We start from the raw sequence: 4,850 nt of genomic DNA on the forward strand, positions 1-4,850 counted from the left end.
AGCTACTGTGGAGTCGTGCATTGACCCGGGGGCATTTATTGCACAAGCAATAACTGCACCATCTGGAGAGAAGACGAAAACATTTGAGACGTAGTGATCATGCTTCCATCCATTATAAAACATGTTCTGTATAATGTAGTCACCCGACTGTTCCAAGTACAATTTGAGGCCATCTGCCACACAATAAACGTCCTTCAACATAGAGTACTTTGTCCTAAACGCCGTCTGGAAGCGTTCAACGTCTGTGGCCGTCGGCATTGTGATCCTGGCCATAGCGTTTTCTTTCGCCGTAATGGCGAAGCTAAATTATACTGTAAATTAGAATAACTAGGAAACAACGGGTGTAGCCCCGAGGGGACCAAGTACAGTCCCCATAGGCCCTATGGGTTGCGGAGGGATTACACGTGTACACGGGGAGGTCCGGTAGAGCGGCAGGGGAGTCCACGGGTACTGTTGCAAGGGAACGGCCGGCAAGAGAAAATGGAAGTTGACAGGCCGACAGCGTGCATTAAGTAATCGATGAATTGTGTGCGAATTGTGGTGTTGCGATTGGAGTTAGTTAACAGGTGTGCATTAGTGCATTTACCACTATTATATAGGTGGCTGAAGGGGCGTAGGGAGTGTCTATTTAAGGCATGCCAGCTCTGAGGTATCGTAATTTACGAAGCTACCCAATTAGTACTTGCAACTGTGAGAGCTATCAACCAGTAAAGTTGTATCTGTGAAAGACTGTGAGTGCCTAATTGTGTCCAGTGTGACGCTGTTTCGTCGCATTGTCGACTGTCTGGCCGACAGTTGAGTGTTTACTTCAACAGACACTAACGTGTGAGATCGGCACGTTACATAAAAACGTTTTTACCGTGTGCGACTGTTGTCAGTCGTCGAAGGTAGGCAAAGCAAGGTACGAAAGAGGTCTTGATTTCGTAAACTCAAGTACAGTAAGACACAGCAATTGCAATGGTGAGCGGGACGAGGAGCAACCCCGCAAAAGATGATGCAGCAAGTGAAGCTGCCGGTGCCGAAGCACCTGCGATGCCCGCGCAGGAGGCGGAGGTCACAGGAAGATCGGAGGTTGAGGGGGTTCGCGTTGGAGCTGAAGGTTCTCCATCAAGGGCGGACAGGGAAGAAGTTCGTGAGGTTGGAGCAGAAGGTTCTCCATCAAGGGCGGACACAGTAGAAGTTCGTATGGCTGGAGCAGGAGGTTCTCTAGCAACGTCGGACGGGGGCGAAGGGATGGTAATAGGGTGATCCTCGGGGCGCCGGCGGACATCACCAATGCTCTACATGGTATGGTCCGCCAGGTAGCCGATCAGATTGACAGTATTAATACCCTTCAGCAGAGAATGACCGCCATGGAAGCTAAGAGGAATGCGGAACAAGTTAACATCGCCATGGAAGCTGACTCCGATGGGGAACATGAGAGCTTGGATTCGGATGGGGCCAGAACAGAATGGAAGGAAGGCGGAGGCAAACTTATGCCCAACGATGCGGGCCACCTGGACGCATCGCAGCGTCCCGAAGATACAGTGCAGAAGCATCCGTGTGGCTCCCAGCATTGTAGCATAAACACCCCCAGACGACTGGAGGTGTATGCGCAGTTCGACTTGTAGACCCCGGATCGGAGAAGGGGTGAAGCGGGCCAACCAGCTACGGAACCGGGCTCGGGCCCGGGTAGCGGTGGTAGAGCGGGAGCGAGCAGGGACGCGCGCACGCACGAGCGGATCGACGCCTCGACGCCCCGGAGCAGCACTGGGTGACGTACCAGTGCTGACGGGCGGAGGCGGTTCCTTGCTCGCTCGCGTGCTGCGCGTCCACTCCGGCTCGGCTCCGACTAAACGCGCGAGAAGAGCGAAGGCGACGTTTAGAATAAGCTGGGTGGACTGACCTTGGCGGTCGGTTGAGGACAAGCCCGTGCTTGTCCCCTTCCGCCGCCGTCGGTCCGCACCATATTTAATATACAAAACAATCTATCATAACACTACAGTACCAAGGTACTGTAGTGGGCTACTGTAGTGCAGGTCGGCCTGCACTGTAATACTGTCAGCTATGTCGAGGCTGACAGTACACGTACTACTCGTGGTGCGTGCGCGCTTCGTTCGCGCGCTGTACACGTGTGCACGTGTATGCGCGTGTCCTTTGTCCCCGTGGTGTACACGTGGACACGCGCGGTTGTACTGTAGAGCTCGACGCTCTACAGTAGCTGATCTAGTTCTTGATCTAATCTAATTTAAAGCCCCAGGGGGGGGGTTATACTACACCGCCCCCCCTCAAGGCTGAACGTCCGCGTTCAGTGCTCTCGGGCTTGTAGAGGCGACCATGTCGGATCCCCCCCTTGCAGTCCTAGACTTGACCAGGATTCCACCTGACCCGTCACCCTCATCGGGCGTATTCCACCTCTCCGCCATCCACACGGCCGCGCTCTCACTGCACTGCTCTCTCCCTCGCCGCCCCCTCGCTCCCTCGCGAGTGGGGGCTTCTCGTTCCTTTCTGTCTGGCCCTGGCCATTCTCGCCACACCACTGTGGTCGTCCCCCCATTCGTGGGGTGTCTCGCCGTCCGGGCCGGTATGCCGTCCTCCATCGCAGGTCCTACCTCCGCCCCCATTGCCGGCGTACCGGAACCTCCGCGCTCCTCGCCGCCTCCCTCTAGGGCCCCTGGTCCCTGCCGGCCGTCCGTCGCTGGCTTCGTGCCCCCAGAGGGGCGTATCACGAGGCAACCCGGCGCGGTCGTGCGCCCGTGGTCCACAGATCAGCCGTTCCAGAGGGTTCGCGGCTCCCGTGAGTCGACGTCGTCCGTCGAGATCGTTCCCGCCTCATGCGGTCGACCTGCCATCTCGTTGTCGCCTTCTGTCGACGAACCAGTGACGCAGCGAGCCGGCTTGCTGCGTCAGGGGTCGGTGGGAGTGCAGTCGCCGCCGCCGCTTCGTACTGTACGGCCCGGCGAGGGCTCGGGTGGCACCCCGTCAGAGTGGTTCGGGGTCCCACTTGAACGATCGACGCCGCTCCCTCTCGACCGCCTGAAGTTCACCTGGTGTCATTATGCCCGCTCGGGGGTCACCGTCGGGGAACTGCTAGCGCGTGAGACCCTCCGCCCGGACTTGCTACGTGTACGCAAGGTCTATGAGGCGGGTCGGGGGGAGGAAGCCTCCCTCGTGTTGGGGCGTCTCCTCGCGGAGGGGGACGGGGCGGCCTACCAGATCCCTACTGCGATCGTCGGCGATCGCACCTTTGCTTATAGCTTGGCCCAGGTAGAGTACGTTGATCGAATGGCGGATTACCTTATTAACCGTGGGTCGTCGCCCTCTCGTGAGTTCGTCCTGTCCATGGTCGTGGGACTGTACGTAAGCTCCCGTCCCTTCGCCTACTCAAAAACACGCGTCGCCTTGCAGAAGTCAGCTTGTTCGCTTATGAGGCTACACCGCGTGGCCATTGCTCCCCACGATTGGGCAGCCTATAGGCATTCCGGAGAAGCGGACGGCCGCGTCTTCCGATCGGCCGTCTTCGAGGACGGTCTCTTTCCAAGCGATTTTCCGTTACTCCCCACCGTGGTAGGGGAGTCACTCCTCTCGTTGGGAGTGCATCCCCTACTTCCGTACGTCTTAAAACACTTTGGGGTGGCGTGTACTGATCCGACGCACCCCGCACACGCCGCCCTGATGTACAACGTGGAGAGGGAATGGGCATGGGCACTCGGCAACGCTTTCATGAAAGAAGTATCCATCCATGGCCGGGTGTTCGTCCAGCCCATCAGCGTATTAGCCCACCTGGGGAGGGTAGCGTGGGACCTTCCCAATGTCTCCCTACACCCGCTCGAGCGGAGTTCCCTACATGTACCTTGGACGTATGCCTTCGCCCTCGAGCTGATGCATCGAGCCTGTGATGCGGGGCCCCGTCACCTCCGTCACTGGACGGATTTCACCACTGGCGTACAGTCCTTGTTTCTGGCCTATGACCATCGATCCGACGCCTTCATGGCGCGGCCTACCGTCGCGCCACCCTCCACTAGGCCGTCGGGAGGCGGAGTCGGCTCGGCCTCACGACTGGCTCGAAAAAAACGTTACTGCGATCTAGACGGGGAGCCCCCGACTTTCCCTTTTTCGGGTACGAACCCGCCATCCGGACTGTCGGTGCCCGTGGGCAACCACCGCCGACCGGCGAGCCCTCAGCTTCCCCCAGTGCCTCCTCTTAACTCGGTCTCGACCCGTGCCGTCCCGAGCGGGGAAGCGCTACGTCGCCTGACGCTCGAGAGGGCAGATATCCATGACATACCAATCTTACATCGCGCCCTCGGGGACGCGAGCGATCGTTCGTGGCAAGTGGAAAGGCTGCTGAGCACCCTTGCTAGCTGGTACTTGGCACGGGGCGACGAGGCCCGGGGCATCGCCGCGCAGAGCGACTCGCACATGTCCGAACTCTGCCACGTGCGTCGCGAGTTAACGAGGGTGCGCGAGTCAATGGCTACGCAGACCAGTGTACTCGAGCGGACGACCGCCGATCGGGACCGGTACCGGGCCGAGCGGGACGCACTTCGTGCTCCCCGCGGGGTGCCTCCGTCCACTTCGCGCCCGGCCTTGCGAGATCCTTACGAAGATCCGGGGCGTGAAGCCCCGGTGGCAGAGAGCGCTGCGACTCTCGAGGGCGGCGAGTCGCGCTGGACGCGTCACGACGAAGTGGCCATGCCTCCTCTCGAGAGGCTGGGCTCGGGGTTACCTCGCCACCCAAGTTATTGCCCTCCGGGTCTCTATGGATCGGGTCCAACAGCGGCACCCAACGGCTCGAGCCGTTGAGTTCACGGGCGTCAAGTCACCTCGACCCTTCATTCGGGTAAAGCCCTTCTCTTTCCCGTCTTGCT

The sequence above is a fragment of the Chondrus crispus genome, genomic scaffold, assembly GCF_000350225.1.
Source record: "Chondrus crispus Stackhouse genomic scaffold, scaffold_260, whole genome shotgun sequence".
Taxonomy (NCBI): domain Eukaryota; phylum Rhodophyta; class Florideophyceae; order Gigartinales; family Gigartinaceae; genus Chondrus; species Chondrus crispus.